Source organism: Macaca fascicularis, chromosome 7, assembly GCF_037993035.2.
Source record: "Macaca fascicularis isolate 582-1 chromosome 7, T2T-MFA8v1.1".
Taxonomy (NCBI): Eukaryota; Metazoa; Chordata; class Mammalia; order Primates; family Cercopithecidae; genus Macaca; species Macaca fascicularis.
Window position 1 is genome coordinate 34922764 of NC_088381.1, and position 19285 is coordinate 34942048.

Consider the following 19285-nt stretch of genomic DNA (forward strand, 5'->3'; position numbering starts at 1 on the left):
GGGAGGGAGAGGTCATGATAAGACCCAAGAAACACTTCAAAGGAAAAACTAACAGCATTTAAAGATTGGCTGCAATAGTGACAATGATAAAAGCTAACATTTACTGAAGGCTATACCAGTTATCCCACCAAGTACTGAACTACCAATCCTCAAGGCAGGCCACTGCAGGAATGATCATCATCATTGATCCCACTTTATAGATAAGGAAACTGAAGCTTATAGAGGCAGAGACACTTGCCAAAGCTGGCAGCCCCCGGAGCCAGGATTTGAACACAGTCTCGGTACAGGGCCTATGATTTCTTTGTTTTTGAGACAAAGTCTTGCTCTGTCACCCAGGCTGGAGTGCAGTGGCTCCATCTTGGCTCACTGCAATCTCTGCTTCCCTGGTTCAAGTGATTCTCCTGCCTCAGCCTTCCGATTAGCTGGGATTCCAGGTACGCACCACCACGCCAGGCTAATTTTTTTTGTGTTTTTAGTAGAGAAGGAGTTTTACCACGTTGGCCAGGCTGGTCTCAAACTCCTGACCTCAAGTGATCTGCCTGCCTCGGCCTCCCAGAGTGCTGGGTGAGCCACTGCACCCAGCCACCTATGTTCTTCATCCCTGTGCAACTCTGCCTACTATCTGTGTGCAGAAGAAAGGAACAACACTCCCCTCCAGGACTCTGCCTTTCACACCCATTGGCCTCTTGGATGCCCTTGTCTCCTCCTGGTTCCGATTCCCTTCAAATTCCAGCTTCTCCTTTAAATTTCACACCTTATTCTGTGCACGCCTCCACACCTGCCTCATGCTGTTCCCCCACCCCCACCTCCCACCCCATCCCACTCCCACAGTTCAAACCTGCTCCTAGAAGTCCTGGAAAGTTTCTCCCTCGTCCTCAGTCCCACCCATCACACAGTTCACACTTCATCATCCAAGTTACATGCCAAATGTCTGCACCCCTCTGTGTCCGAGTGAGGCCCGCCTTCCTCTTCGCTTCTGTCATCTATTTTCCTATTTCTCACATGTATTACACTGTGTTCATCATGTCTATTGTTGTCTGCTTGTTCATATTTCCACCTTCCCTGTAGGATCGTGTGTGCTTTGAAGGCAGAGAGAGGCTGGGCCGTAGTCTAATCTGCGTGCAACAGATGGCATATAGTGGATGCTGGAGAAATGCTGATGACTGCATTGACATGATTGATTGATTGGATGAAATGAATGACCACAAGAATAAATGAACATCGGGATCCAGGAAAGGTGTCCTTCTGGCACCAACCCTATTCTGTCCCCCTAAACAGTATTACATTTGGTGTTTATGATAAAGGCTTTCGGCACCCTTTCGAAGAGTTGGTACCACTGGTCCACTTTCTGCCCTGCCCTTAATCCATCCCAGTGGTTTAGACACTCACACATACATTCTCTCTTTCTCCTTCCCTGACTGGACCCCAGACCAAAGCCAAAGAAATAAATGTTCCCTTCTCCTGCTGTGTTCCCACTTCGACAAATTAATCCTCAGCATGAGAGGAACCAAAGCCAGCACCTCAGGCGCCTGTCAGCTTGGTTTGCTCACCTGCACACAGCCCTTGACTTCCTCCCCCTGTGTGGGAGGAGCACAGTCCTGACTCAGAGGCCACTCCAGGCAATCCTCTCCTCCCAGGCAATCCTTCAGGGAACCCATTGGCTGAGCTCTGGCCTCTGGGCAGAGGGAGCAGGCCTGTGGAACCCTTTCCAAGACCAGCTGAGCCCTGCTGGTCCGCTGGGCCCTGCCTGCAGAGACAGGTTGGTGGAGTTATTCTCGGTGCTCATTAGCGCTGCACAGGCGTTTGGATTATTCCTTTATCATTAAACGGCCCCCAGAACACTGCAGATTCATCCCTGCTTTTGAAGTCGTAAGAGACTCCAAGAAGTTGATTCCAATCTCTTCTCTCCCAGCATGGACTCCTCCTGGAGCAGCACTGGGGGTGTCTGGCTGCTAGAGTGACAGTCAGGGACCACTCCCCTGTGAAAGATGATATTATGCTTCTACTGCACACCTGCAAATTGGGATGGTGTTTGCCTCCCAGCCTGACTGCTCTGTTCTCATCTTCCAGGGAGGTGGGAGGTGGGAGGGGAACTTATGTGTCATTCACTCCAGGGTCCTGACAGCCACTTGCTCAGAGCACGGGATGTTGGTAGGGCCTGCAGTCTAGGTTCCAGCTTCAGTGAGCTCTGGGACCTCAGGAAAAGGGCTTGACCCCTCAGAACATCTGCAGGAGTCTATGACCCAGACCATACCAAGCTTTCGGAACCTGTTGTGCTCTTTTACTCTCCCCCACTCCTCTCCACCCTCTCATTGCTGTGCTATATCCACAATGCACCAGCCCAGGCTGACTCAACTTCCCGCCCACTGCTCCCCTTTAAGCTACGGCACCCACCCTTTTGCCCCAAACTCCTCTATCCTATCTGAGCCCCTGCAAACAGCCTGGGTCAGCCATGCCCTTCCTCTAACCAGGAAAGAAAGAAAAGAATCCATCAGGTCTTTTCTGTGTCCTGAGATTGCGCAGGTATTCATCCACTCCACTCCCATCTCCCTGACTCCTTTCTTGCTCTATTTCTCAGGGACCTAGGCATTGGGTCCTGGTGAGTTTTCTACTTTTCCATCACTCCCTTAGGACCCCTCAACCTGTCTGCTCATCAAAAAAGTCCAATAAAGGGATTCATATCTTTGATACTTAATTTTATAGTACCTCTTGCGTAACTCTCAAGTTTGAGATCAATACAAATAAAATCATTTAAATTGTCTGATATTAAACACTTCTGACCCGAAAAGCAAAAAGCCTTTTAACGGATAGTTACATTGATACAAGAGTCACAATGAGAGGCTTCAAAGATGAAAGTAATGGATCAGAAAATAGAACAGTAGAGAAAACACAGATGAAAGGCAAATAACCCCTTTTGAAAAATCCAAAGTTTTCATTTAAAAAATAAAATTGCCCAAAGCACTGTATTGTGTTTAAAAAAAAAAAAAAAAAATCATGATGAAAGGAGAATGTACCTGTCACCCTCCCATCCCCCTCTATACTTATCCCTTTCTATCTTTAGGTGCTGTGGTCTTTGTGGTGACTTTATTGGCTCAAGTTTCCTAGGCTGGTGGTCCCAGAGCCTGGTTTGTGTCTTCTTAGGAGCAGTATTCATAACGCAGGTGCGATGGACACCTGTTAGGTGGGTAATGCCACCTGTGTGAACCAATGTGGCTCCAAAGAGCCTAACTTCCTATCTGCATGGTTAATCCAGTCAAAGCCCAGCCTGCTTTCCCATATAACTAGAGCTCAACAGAGCTTTTCATTAAAGCAACACATCATAACAAATACTTAACTAGTGCAAATAAGGCATTTTATTTAAAGCAAGTTTTAAAGACATATAAACATTAAGCACCAGAGCTCCATTCTTTAGCTGCTATTCATCACAGTCTATGCCAGTCCTTGAGTTCTGTCAAACTTGGGTAGAAGCCAATTTTCTAACTCACCTTCAACTTTCTTGGGATGAGTCCTTCCCGGGTTCCTTGTTTTCCTAGAAATTTCAGTGGCTTGATCATCCATCAAAACATATAGGGCAGCCAGGCGTGGTGACTCACACTTTTAATCCCAGCACTTTGGGAAGCCAAGGCAGGCGGATCACCTGAGGTCAGGGGTTCAAAACCAGCTTGGGCAACATGGTGAAACCCTGTCTCTACTAAAAATACAAAAGTTAGCTGGGTGTGGTGGTGTGCACCTGTAGTCCCAGCTACTCGGGAGGCTGAGGCAGAAGAATCGCTTGATCCTGGGAGGTGGAGGTTACAGTGAGCCAAGATTGTGCCACTGCACTCCAGCCTGGGCAACGGAGTGACTCTGTCTCAAAATGGAAAAAAAAAAAAAAAAGGAACACAGCAGAACACATAGGCCTTCTCATCTAAAGTCCAAATAAGAGAATACTATGACTGGCTGGCACTGGAGGAAAGAAAAGCTCTATCACTGCTCCCTTACTTTTCTGATGTTTTGGGTTTCTATGTCTTATCCCTTCAGGAACCAGGGGATAAAGAAGATTCTCTGTCACGTGCACCCTACATTGGCCCATGTCACTTCCCTTCTTCCAATCAGAACCAGTCATTTCCCCCACTTGATTGCTTCCCTAATCTTTGAACTTTGAAGCAGGATGTATTTATCGATTGATGGATATTTACTTATAATTGGTACCTCTTATGAAAGCCAAGCTTTTATATCTGGCTTTTAACACAGACTGTGCTCTTCAATAGTCTTAATGCAGATTGAAGGTTTTTCAAATTCACATTTTTAGAAAAGAGTTCCATTAAATTCCACATGAACAATGGAAAAAGTTTTAAATGGGACATTACAGTCATCAATTAAACACAGATTATAGGGCTGGGAGGAAGAGACAAAGACCAAATGTTCAACCAAGGGCAGAGGTGGGGTGTAGATTACAGATCAGAACCATAACAGATGGAGTCCCAAGTGGATCCAGGAAGTTGGAGGGAGCAGGTAAAGTACTTGGGTCAGGGATTCACAGGCCTAGGAACTCAGCTAGGGCAGGAAGGCTCAAACAAGGTAAGGGAGCCAAGAAGGTTGGACCCATCCAGGGAAGATCGAGTCCAAGAGGGCAGTCATCACCAGTCCCACACTAAAAGCATCAAAACTCTCTAATCTCCATCTTCTCTACTCTGTGGTATGTTGTCGAGGTAGGAATAGGTATGCAGGAAACTAGGGAGACAATCATAGCCCTCGACGTCTATCGTTTCTAATTAACACAGGGCAGAGCAGTTTGATCTTTTGGTGGAGATCTAAAATTCCTCTGAAGTTCTATCAAGCCCGATCTCCTGATGATTCAATGCTAGTTCTAAAATAGGAAGACTTACTTCCAAAACCAACAGATGTTTGGGCTGTCATTATGCCTGCACTAAACTCACTTGTGATTTTACTGTGAAGTCCTGTCTGTGTAATTTATTAGGAATCATTTACATAAGATTACGTGGAAAATGTTATTAGTCATGAGGTATCTATCTGTCCATCTCAATGATTTGACTTTTGCAGCAATGCAATGGGACATGCTGAGGGACCATTTGGTCAACTTTTCACCTAATGGTGGTACGATTAGAACTCCTAGCGGGTGACTCGGAGAGTGATTAGAAATAAAAAGGTTCTGGAAATTCCCCCACACTCTTTAAGGCAGCCTTTGTCAGGTATCTTAGTTTCGTGAAAGGTGGACTGATGTTTTCCATCTAGTATACAAAACATTTTCGAAGTAGTTATAGGACATTGAACAAGCCATTCAGCTCTCTGGGTCTGTTTTCTCATCTATAAAATAAAAGCCATCAACAGATCACATGATCTCTATGGTTCCTTTATTCTAAGGACGTATAGTTATTTTAAAGTCTTGGTTAGCCATCTTGACCAAACTAGCATCACAGGTAAGAAACAAGCTGCGAAAACCAAAATTCTTCTCTGGTTTATACCCTTTAAGTCAGAGGAAACCACTTTATATGTTGTCTGGGGTACTTTTCCCTAAACACATAATGGCTTTGTCTGCATCAAAGGTCATCTTCTATTTTCCTGCCCATTCATATGACCCCATAAGACCTTCCAGCATCTCAGTCAGCTGAGCATTTTACCTCCTGGAAAGCACATGGTTTCCTTCTTCTCTTTGTAGGTCATATGAAATGCTCATATGGTATGTACTGTAATCACTTAGTAAAGTTGCTTTTCACATATCTTCATCCAGAAAATTATCCCAACTGTTATATATACCTTTATTCTAATTTAATAATTCCAGTTTTCAAAACACTTTTCAGACGTCCATTGTTTTGTCTGAATCCTCATGACAACCTCATTTTTTATAGATTATTACACAGCATTCCTACTTATATATAATAGTTATAACTTTTTATTCCTAATAAACTTTGGCGTGACGTTTCATCAGATTCTGATAGTTTCTTTTTTCATTCATTGTATTCCTATCCAAATGTTTACTGACCCTGGGAAATAAATCTGGTGGACCAATGAAGCATGTATCTCAGAGGGTGATTAGAACTAAAAGCTGAAACGGACTTCAGTGATCACCTGTCCCACTCATCCTTGACCATAGGATCTTGTTCACAGTGACCAAAAGGTACACATCTCTCAGGGGCTTCCTGCTTGTGGAGCAGAACCTTTGCTTACAGGCTCCTTGTGTCTGTGAGCTCCTCGGAACCGCTCTTGAGCTCACAATGCCTGATTTGCACATATTGGGTTCCACTCCATGGCTTCTTCTGGTCCCCTCATAGAAGCAATGTTTTCCTTTCTTCAAATCCATCCTTTCCCAGAGAGCTTTGCAGCCACTTTTACTGGATTAATGAGTCAGCTGCAGAGTTTATGATCTAGTACTAGGCCTTCTAGGAAGCAGCTTTCCTGGGCTTATGTCAGGCTGTTCAAGAGCCTCCTGGCCTCCCTGCAACATTTGCTAGGCTACTTTTTCCTCCTAATTAATGGCTCTACCTTATCAGAGTGGCCCATTCTCAAATGCAGTAAATGAGTCCCTGATGTGCTATGTTTTGTTCTGGAAACTTCCCACGCTGCTCAGACCTGAACTGGGATTTGCTCACTGCTGCACAGTGGTTTGCCCACCAGGTATCCCTTACATCAAATCCTGCCCACGCTTAGAAAAACCACAGCTAAAAGTTGTTTGGCAAGTCTGGATGTTCACAGGGTTTTCCCACTGAGGGTCAGGGATCGCACAACGGTTGAAAGCTTGAACCCTGGGGTCAGCTGGAACTGCCTCTAACACAAGGACTGCTCTTAACAAGAACTGAGGCTTCCTAAACTTCAGTTTCTGGGTCTGTAAAATAGGACCCACTTCCTATAAATGTTGAGAAGATTAATGGGAATAATGCATGTAAAATGCACAGTACATGATAAAAGCCCAATGATTACTCATTATCCCACTCAATGCTTGGGGAAAGGCAAAGCAGCTAATATTACCCCAGATTGTAGGTAAGAATACTGGGTTCAAAAGAGGTCACATGGCTTACCCTTGTCTATACTGCACCTGCATGAACCATGGACCCAAACCTAAGTCCTAGCCACCTCCCAGACCCTTGCTCTCTCTGCTTCCCCAGCAGTGCCTCTCAGAGCCAAGACCTGTGTCCATGACAGTGATTCCCAAGTGTGGTCCCCAAACCAGCAGCATCAGCATCACCTGGGAACTTGTTAGACATGTTAGGGTCTCACCCCAGACCTAATGAATCAGAAACTCTGAGAATGAGGCCCCACAGTCTGGGTTTTATCAAGACCTCCAGAGGATTCTGATGCACAGCCAAGGTTGAGAACCAAGGCTCCGTGGAATACTAATTTGCCTTTAGATCAAGCCCTGCCACCTGCTTCCGAGACGGATGGTCCACAAATCTCAATGTGATTCCTAACATGAGTTAAGCTGACCAACCCTGTGGCGTCATCAGGGGATTTGTGATTAATACATATTGAGACCGTTTAACTGTGGCAGTGGTTCTCACCCTCAGAAGCTCATTAGAATCATCTAGGGAACTTATAAAGTAACACAAAGGCCCACCCCAGACCAGTTCAGATCTAAAGACAGCCTGGACTGACAACCACAGAACTACAGAGCTGCCACCCAGACTCCATGGAACTCTGCTAGGCTAGTAATAGTTTTACTTAAGGTTTATGTGTTTCATAATCCTGTTCCAGCAAATTGGCTCCTTTCCTCCCTGTGAACCTTGGACTCTCTGGCTGGCCAAGCCTCCACACCTCATGCCCACTTGTTTGCACAGCTACTAACGGTCATGAAGTTTTTTCTTAATGTACCTAAGCTCCACTGCCCAGAGCTATCCTGCTTGATCTGAAAACGTCATGATGAGATACAGTAAGCATTAAACATTAGTCCACCACAGTTGTTTTTCTTCTAGTAATTTAAAGGGCTTCAGGGAACAGTTTGTGTGTGTGTGTGCACACGCGCCTTGAGAGACTGGATCTCACTCTGTTGCCTGCGCTGGAGTACAGTGGCGTGATCCTAGTCTACTGTAGCATTGAACTCCTGGCCCAAGTAATCTTCCTGCCTCAGCCTCCCAAAGCACTGGGATCACAGGCATGAGCCACCATACCCACCCTAAGGAATATAGTTTTATGAGCACGTTGCCGTATTCAGAATTCTGAGCTCAGCTCTTGGCCCACTTGGGTCTCAACCATTTAGAGTACTGATTACCAAAGGAAGAGCACAGTGTCAGCTTTTCTCCTTTTCCTCAACATGGGAGAGGGGATTTGGCTTAGGCTCAAAGCCCTAGTGATGCTTTCTGCTCCAACCCCTTTAAATTGAAGATCACCAACTTCCCAAAAAGAGGCCACCCTCATTTTCCAACTTGGCTCAGGCAGGGAGGCTGAGAAGCTTGGGGCTGCCCATTCACCCAGTCACCAGGCAGATGGACAGATGAGAGAACTGGGGCCTTAAGGCCTGCCCTCAGGAGGCCTGGCACCAGGCTTTACAGCCCAGAGCAGAGAAAGACCGTGGCTGTTGCAAAACTCCTTGAGTGAAGTGACCCTGCCTTCTACTAAAAACATGGCCCAGTGGATTCCAGTTATTAACAAAGCTCGTTGAGAAGAAGCAAGAAAGGGATGGAGCAATGGCTAAGACCTCCCTGCGGTAGCACTTCCCCCAAGAGAACAGAGGAGTTGATGGGCATGGCATATTTTTCTCAATGTTGGATGACATTCCATCACCTTCTTCGTCTTCATGGAATCCTTTTTTTTTTTTTTCTTTTCTCTGAGACAAGGTGTCCCTTTATCACCCAAACTGGAGTGCAGTGGTACAATCATGCCTCACTGCAGTCTCGACCTCCCAGTCTCAAGGGGTCTTCCCACCTCAGACTCCTGAGTAGCTGGGACTACAGGCACACACCACCACACCTGGATAATTTTTGTAATTTTTGCAGAGATAAGGTTTCACCATGTTGCCCAAGCTGGTCTCAAATTCATGGCCTCAAACAATGCTCCCGGTTCAGCCTACCAAAGTGCTGAGATCACAGGCATGAGTCACCGTACCCAGCTGGAATGCATTCTTTGAATTTTAAAAGACTGTAAATGAGAGATTTGTTCAGAGAAGAGGGTGTTTCCTATGTACAAACCCAAAGACCAGCTTTTATTTTTTATTAGGTATTATAGTCACAGAGGTATGAAAGGGTATATAATATTAAGTCTAAGAAATTTTTATGAAATCTTTGAAGTAAAATGCATTTTTATAAAATTTTGAATAAAAATTTTAATAAAATTACTCAATTTTTAAATGTAACTTAAAATTATATTTTTATAAAATTACTCAATTTTTATAAAATACATTTTTCCTACTTTGAAAAGTAGTACATGCTTAATACAGAATTGGAAAAGACAAAAATACAGAAAGAATTGCATTTAACTCTATCATTTTAGGTCAAAACTTCAGATTTTGCCAAACACCTTGAAAGTATGAGTAGATAGAGGAAGACTCGTCCTTTCGTCTGTCTCCTTTTCATTTTCCTAATACCTAACACCTCTCTAATCTTTCTAGTAATGGGTAAGAAAAGCTTCCATAAAGAAAGGTAGAGAGAATTGAAGCATGGCAGTATTTTTGCGGGAGAAATTATAAGGTTTGAAGGCCTCAGGACATACCCAGTGATCTAAGGTCTAGGCCAGAGATGATAAGTAGGTTTTTTTTGTTTTGTTTTGTTTTGTTTTTTTTGAGACAGAGTCTTGCTCTGTCACCCAGGCTGGAGTCCAGTGGTGCAATCTCGGTTCACTGCAACCTCTGCCTCCCAGGTTCAAGCAACTCTCCTACCTCAGCTTCCTGAGTAGCTGGGATTACAGGCACACGCCACCATGCCCAGCTAATTTTTTTGTATTTTTAGTAGAGATGGGGTATCACCATCCATGTTGGCCAAGCTGGTCTCGAACTCTTGACCTCAAATGATCCATCAGCCTCAGCCTCCCAAAGTGCTGGGGTTACAGGCATGAGCCACGGCGCCCAGCTGATAAATAAGTAGCTTTAAACACAAGTGAGGATTCTATTCCATCAGGAATGGCTGCTTTATGCAGAAGGACTTTAAGATGATATCAGGCTAAGGGCAACAGAATACTGTAATCCATTAGCCGTATCTGTTATGGTCATAGGAGCAGCAAGAGGCAGTCTGAGTGCTACACACTTTACAGTGATCTAGGGGTGAGCTGAATAGTGAATGGAGATTTGCCTAGGAGAACCTTCTGGAGTTAGTGCTCCAAAAATCTGAATCAACCAAATGAATGAATTGAGCCAAATAGAAATGCATGACTATTCAGTTTTTATTATGTAGAGAGAGGCTTAGAAAGGGCAGGCACCTGGAGTTCCTCCACCCTCCTCACCCAATCACAACCGCCCTTACTGCCCTGCCAGTCCAGCCACATGCCCTTTCCGTCTCTCTCAATGACCCTTCTCAATGACCCTTGGGCTCCCCACTGAAGCTCGCTGAGGGCAGGGAACCCAGCTCTTTGGGGCCATAAAGGCATTAGTTCACCCTTCTCAGCCCCTTACCTATTTACTGGGTATTTAGATCAGGCCAAGTGTGGTGGCTCACGCCTGTAATCCCAGCACTTTGGGAGGCCAAGGTGGGTGGATCACGTGAGGTCAGGAGGTCGAGACCAGCTGGGCCAACATGGTGAAACCCCATCTCTACTAAAAATACAAAAAAGCAGTCGGGCATGGTGGCATGTGGCTGTAATCCCAGCTACTTGGGAGGCTGAGGCAAGAGAATCACTTGAACTCGGGTGGCAGAGGTTACAGTCAGCAAAGATTGTGCCATCACACTCCAGCCTGGGTGACAGAGCGAGATTTGGTCTCAAAAAAAAAAAAAGATGATGATCTTGGAAGGATTACGTCTGTAATTCCTGCACTTTGGGAGGCTGAGGCAGGTGGATCACACGAGGCCAGGTGTTCAAGACTAGCCTGACCAATATGGTGAAACTCAGTCTCCACCAAAACATACAGAAATTAGCCAGGTGTTGTGGCATGTGCCTGTAAACCCAACTACTCAGGAGGCTGAGGCATGAGAATCGCTTGATCCTGGGAAATGGAGCTTGCAGTGAGCCAAGATCCTGTCACTGCACTCCAGCCTGGACAACAGAGTGACACTCTGTCTCAAAAAAAAAAAAGATTTGCCCGTTCCCTCCAGGGACACACAGCCTATGGGAGAGGGACAAGAAATATAATTATATTTAAAGAATTATAAAACAATTTTTATAAATTTAAAATTATAATGAAATCATTGTAATTATTTAGATCAGAAAAAATAAAAGCAAGTAAGTGCCAGGCATGGGGCTAAGCATTATACTCACCCACTGTATTCCATGTCATCTTTACGATGGCCTCGTGAGGTTTACTAATAGAGCCCCCATTTTACAAATGAAGAAACTGAGGCTTAGAGCATTCAAGCTAGGCAAGGGCTAAGCCATGACTCAAACCCAGGTGTGTCTGACTATGGCTGTTACTAAGAGGGGAAGGGAATCATCTGAACTTGGGCTTGACTCAGAAAGGGGCATGGTTTTGGTAACTTTGAAAACACTACCACCCTACCCTCTAACACTGGCAGAGGGGAGCTGGACGGCTGGGGAGGGGCAGGACAGCAGCCAGAAGCAACAGCCTCTGCAGTCCCAGCAGCTGGGACCTCATATCTCAACTAAGGATTGCCCAGCCCGGGTCCTGGCCCCCAGCACTGGGTATCAGCTCAGAGCAGTGAAGGCTGCTGGGGGCCTGTGGTTCCTGCATTTCCTGTGCTTATGCTGCCAGGGTGGGTTTTTTGTGACCAGAGAGAAGCAGGGAAAATTGCTGAGAAGTCAGAGATCTGCCAGGGAATCGGTGATGAGCCCCAGGAAATGCTTTTTGTCTAAAAATATGCCATTTCTGAAAGGAAAACAGTCATTAGAGGGTGTGAGAAGCCCCCGTGGTGAGGAAAGCAAAACAGTAAGACTCACTGGGAGGCCAGTGGAACAACAGAGAAGCCCATTACCCACCCACTTCCTGTGCGATTAACAAGACGTTTGGAGGATGAAAGGCAAGCAGACAAAATGACAACCCACAGACAGAACTCCAGGGGAAATGTCTGGGGACAGCATGGGGAGATGCAGCAGGGAGGTAGGAGGATAAGAAACTGTTCCAGTTAATATCTTTCTGGCATCAGCTGGTTCAGCTATAGATTTGGCTAAAATTACCTGTGTACTTACTAGATGCCAGGCAGTTAGGGGGCTTTGCTTAAATCACTCTCCTGCATTCTTTACACAGCACTTGATGAAGGAGGAAAGTGAGTCTTGGAGGTTAAGTGACTTGTCCAAGGTTACACAACTGGGAAGGGAGACAGACATGGTTCCATCCCAGGTTCCCTGATTCCAAATCTCCCACTCATTCCAGTATACCAACCTGCCTCCAATAAGATCAAGAGTCTTTTTTTGCGTGTGTGGAGACGGAGTCTTGCTCTGTCGCCCAGGCTAGAGTGCAGTGACACGATATTGGTTCACTGCAAACTACACCTCCCAGGTTCCAGCAATTCTCCTGCCTCAGCCTCCCGAGTAGCTGGAACTACAGGTGCCGACCACCACACAGGCTAATTTTTGTATTTTTAGTAGAGACGGGGTTTCACCATGTTGGTTAGGCTGGTCTCAAACTCCCAACCTTAGGTGATCCGCCCGCCTCAGCCTCCCAAAGTGCCGGGATTATGGGCGTGAGCCACCACGCCCGGCTTAAGATCAAGAGTCTTGACCACCCCCAACCTAAGTGTACTCAGTCCAGTTTTCCTGGCAGACTATTGCCATTTTGCATTCCTTATTTTATCTTGTGTTGAAGCAAACAGGACTAAGGAAACTCCCTACCTTTTTTATTAATGACTCATTTTCAGCTAAAACACATTGTAGCCACATCAGATACATGTGCTCACCCAGCAAAGATGTACTGTGGGAAGGTAATGTCTAAGTTACTTGATCCAAAGCCCTTGTACATCAATCGTCAAGCACCCAACCCTCCTTTGCCGAAATTTCCAGGGGACTGGGCCCTTGGGTGGGGGAAGAGGGGACAGTTTCTTCAGGGGCCTCTCACCACTGGGAAGTGCATCCTCTCTGCTGGGGGCAGTAAAAAGGCTTTACATGGGCCGGCTGTGGCTCATGCCTGTAATCCCAATTCTTTGGGAGGCCCAAGCAGGAGGATTCACTTGAGCCCAGAAGTTTGAGACCAGCCTGGGCAACACAAAGAGACCCCACCTCCACAAAAAATACAAAATTTAGCTGGGCTTGATGGCTACACACCTGTAGTCCCACTTACTAGGGAGGCTGAGGCAGGAGGATCAGAAGGTCAAGGCTGCAGTGACCCATGATTGCACCTCTGCATTCAAGCCTGGGCAACAGAGCGAGACCCTGTCTCAGAAAAAAAAAAAAGAGGCTTTTCATGAATTTCACATTCCACCCTCCACCGTCTTTGATATAGGTAATTTATCAGCATTTTGTAGAGGAGGAAACAAGGTCTCCCCTACGTTAAGCCCAAATCCAGTTTGACCTTGGCGACACAGTGAGCGTCCTTGCGTGGAGGTACGCAGGATCGCTGAGGGTGACAACCTTTGAGGTCCCTCCCTGGCCTGTCTGTCCAGGCTGAACATCCTCAGAGACCTCAGCTCTCCTCTCAGCACACAATTCTGCTCCACTCATGGCCCTCCCAGCCACCCCTGGCTTCTCAAAGCTACTCCTGCATGGAGGCAGGTACAACTAACCAGTGAGCCTCCTGACCTGCCCCATCCCATTGAGGAACTGCTTCTAGGTCCCTGTGGATTCTGGGCCTCTGTGAAGAGGCGAAAGGAGAGGACGCATCTCCAGCTACCATCCCTCCACCTATTTTCTAAGGAAACCAGTGAGTTATCAAATGCCACCTCTGGTGGCCCCGTCTCAACCCTCACTGTGAGAGGCCTTCCCCAAGTCAGAATTTCCCACAGGGGAAGTCACTGTGGGCTTCTCTCTCCTTCCCCTACCTCATGTGGTCAGGAAGTCCAGCCGGCCTTTTCTCCTGTGTGTCTCTCAAATGTGTCCCCTGGCTCCCCTCCATTGCCACTGCCCTCTTCAGTGTCTGGCCTGTGCTCCCACCATAGGCTTGAAGCTGGCTGCCCTCTCACCTCCATCCTCCATACCACAATCCTGGTGATCCTTCTAAGAGGCAAAGGTAATCATGCTTCTTCCCTGCTCAAGATCTGTCAAAATATTCCGTGGCCTCCAGAGAAAAGGTAGACAGCCCGGCCACCCAGGCCCTTCACTATCTGCCTCCAGACCATCTCCAATGTCCTACAGTGTCCTGAATGTTCCCTTTCCCTGCCTCTGCCCAACACACTCCCATTCTTTCAACACCCAACTCAACTATTACCTTCTCTCTATCAGATCTTCCCTGAACTACCTCCCCAAAACAAAGGCAATTGTCCCCTCTGGTTCCCCACCGCCACCCCCTGCTCACCCCTGCTCAGGCACTCCTGGAGCACTGTATTGCAACCACTGGCTCACACATCTGTCTCCACCAGCAAACCACTAAACCGTGAAGAAGTGGTTTGCTTAGCCAGGACTTGTGCAATGAATGGATTTACAACAAAGGGAGCCATTGAGAAATTACATGACCCAAGTCATGGCAATTGGTCCCCATGGAAGCAGCAGCTCAGGGCAGGGCCCAGACTTAGGCAGGCTTAACTGTGCAGGACATTCCATTAACAATAGGCACCACTCTGAGCATTTCCTATGTGCCAGGAACTACGCGAAGCTCTCTACCTGGATTCTGTCATTAAAAAGGATGAGTTAATTAATGGAAAGCGAGTAGAACAGTGCCTGACACAGTCTAAGTACTGAACACACGTTAGCAAGAAAAGTGACCGATCATTTATGGGACGGTTCTTACACCAGGCAACGTGCCTAGCACAGTCCACGCACTGTCTCACTCTTCACAACAACCTTGGGGGGAGGGCAGTCCTGTTTGTCCCCATTTTACAGAAAAAGATACTGAGTCTTGGCTAGGCCAAGCGATCTGCTCCAAGTCTTCAGTTCGGAAGTAGCGGATTTGGTCCTCCATCCCCGATCCATCTGCTCTGGCACCCAGGATCTCGGTCTCTGGTACAGCAGGGTGCCAAAGTCCGGTTGAGAAGAAAGCAGGCCAGGTTTTTCAGGCACAGCCTGATGCAATATCCAGAGGAAACACATGGGACTAGCAGGCTTCCTTTTCTGTCACATTTAGTCTAATATCACATTTAACATACCATCCTCCAAGGGACAGAATTCACAGGAAACCATGCAGTCTGGTTCCTCCCGATTTCTCCTGTGTGCCATAGTTATGCCTTCCTTCTGGGAAGGTGTGAGTTGGAGTCAGTCCCCTCCTCATGCAGCTGGGGAAACTGAAGCCGAAAGCGGTTTAGTTACTCACATGGAGCTAAGACCATCACACCAAGCTCAGGCATGGGGTCAGTCCACCAGCAGTGTGGACCTCACCGTGCCGGCTGCGTTCCAAATGACAGTGGCATGGTGCCACGGAAAAAACATGAGGTGTGCAGCTGGACCCCCAGAAGCCCCGACTCTGCCAGGTGCTAGCTCTGGGACATCTTGGGCAAGCCATTGGCCTCTGAGTCTGTTTCCCCACCTGCGAAACAAGCCAGAGAGCTCATTCCTCACAGGGCTGTGGTCAGAATGCGCCTCTGTGCTTGGTAAGCTGTCAAACGTTCCTCAGTTGCTGCCCTTAGTAGCGAGCTCAGAGGAAAGCTAGTTTCGCCTGTTTCCGTTGGACTGCACTGTACCCAGGGCACGCCCTGCCCTCTGACAACAATCAGGGTCATTCTAACTCAAAGCAAACAGCCTGGTCTCAGAACCGGTCTTGCACCACCATGGCGTTAAGCTGCCTTCCCATTTCATCCATGTTTGCTTAGCTGGGTGGGATCTTTCCCCCACAAGCTCCTATAGGCGGTCACATTTTTCTTTTAAAGATACTTTCCCTTCGACTATAGTCCACAGGCATTGGAGGATGAAGCTAGTAGGTTGTCTGTATATAGACTTTCTTCCAGGGAAGAAAGCGGCTTTGCTATCTCCTACCTTTCTAAACAAAATCTGCCTTGATTTTCTCTGCCAAGATATATCTTTGGATGGGGTAAAGCGCTTCTGAGGGAAGCTACGTGAGCTGTGTTGTAGCTGAAGAGAGAATTGAAAGAGGAAGCCGAGCTGAGACCGGCAGTTCCGGGGCTGGAGCCCAACTTTGCAGAATGCCTGCATAGCAGTTTGACCCCAACAGATCAGGCTCTTAGGGACAGAAATGAAAAGCACTGAGAGAGGGGAAGTGTGGGTGGAGCTTATGGACATTCTATGAGCCAAAGCAATTTTGGAGTCTAATCATTTGGGGGAAAATATTTGCCATGTCATTTTAAAGGGTACAAAACAGAGGAAAATGAAAGGATTCGAAAATAATTGGTAGCGCTTCTCCTTTTACCCTTGTAGAAGACAGCTCTCTGGTTTTCAGCTCCACTCATTCTGCCCTCCATTGGGAGCTCCCACAGAGTCTTAGAGATGGATGATGCAAAAGTTAGAAAATGCCTGTGTTTCCTGCTTGCCTTAATTTAAGAAATTGCTTGACTGAAAAGTGAATTTCATTTATAGGATAAAATACTTGATCTCCAGAGAAGCCAGGCCTCAATACACTGATTTTTACCATGTCACTTCCCCCTAGACCTGTGACAACTGGCCTGATTCTTGGGGAAAATTTGAGTCACATGGCAGTCTGCAGGTGCCCACAAGTCCCTCTGTGATGAGTACCTGTCTTCCCAGTGTCATCTCACCTCCTCCTCTCCAGCCAGGGGGACTCGCACCCTATACCCATCCCATGCACATCTGTCCCAGGCTCTGACTTTCGGCTCCTACCCCAACAAGGCCCCACCTCCCCCCATAATTCAGGGTACCCAAGCTTGGCCCATCCTAAAGCCATCTCTGATAACCCCACCACCACCTGTCTTCATCCAAGCTGGAAGTGATGAGTGAACTCTCAGAATAAACAATAGCTCACATTTCCTGAGATAAGAGCCAGGCACTTTACAAACTCCCTCTCATGTGTGGTTTTGTTTTGTTTTGTTTTGTTTTATTTTTTGAGACAGTCTCACTCCATCACCCAGGCTGGAATGCAGTGGCATGATCTCACCTCACTGCAACCTCCACCACTTGGGTTCAAGCTATTCTCCTGCCTCAGTCTCCCAAGTACCTGGGACTACAGGCACACGCCACCACACCTGGCTAATTTTTTATTTTTAGTAGAGATAGGGTTTCACCATGTTGGCCAGGCTGGTCTTGAACTCCTGACCTCAAGTGATCCACCGTTCTTGGCCTGCCCAAAGTGCTGGGATTACAAGCGTGAGTCACTGCGCCCGGCCAGCTCATTCTCAATCCTCCAGCAACAATACAGATATTACTATGATTTATCCCCATTTCATAGAGGACATAATTGGGACTTAGGGAGGTTATGCAAGTTGCCCAAGGTCATATAGTTGGTAACTATCAGAGCCAAGAGTTGAACTCATACCACCTTTCCCAACAGGACCTTGAGCTACTAAAACTACCATGCACTTGTTTTATAACATTTACAGAACTACACTTCAGTGGGCAAAGGCCATGCATGATTCTTCATAACTCCCACAACACTGAGCCACCAGGAATCAATGCATGAATAAATGAATGAATGAGAAAATACTCACAGACTAGAGAGTTAAGGCAACTTTTATAAACATTAAAAGGATGCCATGTCAACAAAAACGCACTAAGCACCAACCATGTGGCCCACATTCTGATGGACTCTAGGCCCCAGGGTTGAAGCCAGGGTCCACTGGACTTTCAGGTATTCAGTGAATTCCCACTTTCCAGCCTAGAAGACAGTCTTCTATTGAGGACTGCTTTTCAATCTACTAGCTGCTTCTCTGTGCATTATTGCTTAGCAAACAGTGTGATTTATGCATGAGACACACACATTAAGACGCAATGTAGTTATTCCAACTGTCATAACTACTAAATTGAATTGAATGGCAATCTACTGATAGTTCAACCTCTGCAGGAAAGAGTAATCAGCCTGAAAATAATCAGTGCAATAGCACTGTAGTGACATTGTCAAAAACTGTATAAACAGTAGGAAAGGTAATGTTATGGCTGTCACTTATTAATGCACAGGGTTCTGGTGTTCCTAAGATGAAGACCACTGAAATGTGAAGTTAATTTGTCCAAACAGAATTTCTAATCAATACCTTTGATTGTTCCTTTGTCTCTATACCTTACTAAAGTCAGGCCATTAGCAGTGTTTACAACATTACAGGCAAATGAAATTGGGTCTCTGCCTGGTCCGCCTACAAAGGACTTCTATTGCAATAAAAATAATCAATTGGATTCTTCATTTTCTGCTGGGTCCATGTGATTTCCTTAATAATGTCAATGCAGATTGTAATTTGTAGGAAAAAAATAAATACTGGTTGCATGAGGCATGAAATTTCAGACCACAGAAATGCCATCTTTTCTTACAGAATTGTTTTGTTATAAGGGTATGTGGCTTGGACACTTAGAAGAGACCTTGGGTCTGGTGCCCAATTCATCTTTCATAGACCTATATTTTGTCTTCCAAATGTGCCTTGTACGTTTCTCCTTCTGTACCTTTGCTCTCCAGTTGTTGCAGAGGAAAAGGTCAAAAATTAGTCAGAAAATCACCATTAACCCCCCAGCTTGACCACTCACTAGCTAGTCATTTAGCCTCTGTGGGCCTCAGTTTGCTTCTCTGTAAAATGAGGCAGAAAACTATGAAAGTGCTTCCCATCTAAGTTCCCAGGCTCCTAAGACAATGCCTGGCCCTTAGAAGGCACACAGTATATGTTGCTTGAGCAAATGAGTGAATTTCTTGCCTGGTATCTGGCATGTGATCAGCACAATTAATGGTTCCTTAGAAATTAAGAGTCTGTTCCCCACCAGTAACATTCATCTTCCTCTTGGCCTGGTAAAATCTTACCCATTGTTCAAAGCTAAAATCAAATTCTGCTTTGTCTGAGAAACCTTCTCAAGACCACATCAACTAGAAGTGATCTGTCTCCCTAAACTCCTAAGACATGCATTGTCCATAAGCTTCATTCATTCATTTTATCTACTTATTTTTGAAACAGAGTCTCGCTTTGTCACCCAAGCTGGAGTGCAGTGGCGCAATCTCGGCTCACTGCAACCTCTGTTTCCTGGGTTCAAGTGATTCTCCTGCCTCAGCCTCTCAAGTAGCTGGGATTAC

General features: G+C 46.2%; 1 protein-coding gene and 1 long non-coding RNA gene across 5 annotated transcripts in view; one reads left to right on the top strand and one right to left on the bottom strand.

The window, feature by feature from the left end:
• Positions 1 to 4005, bottom strand: part of LOC135971811 (uncharacterized) — a 225903-nt gene extending 221898 nt beyond the window's left edge. For both annotated transcript variants that reach the window (XR_010588079.2, XR_012414994.1), the window contains exon 1: positions 3486 to 4005. This is a non-coding gene — a long non-coding RNA (uncharacterized lncRNA). The remainder of the gene's footprint in view (positions 1 to 3485) is intronic.
• The window catches only part of LIPC (lipase C, hepatic type), a 177068-nt gene that overhangs the window by 65489 nt on the left and 92294 nt on the right, over positions 1 to 19285 (top strand). The gene's annotated exons all lie outside the window — the stretch shown is intronic.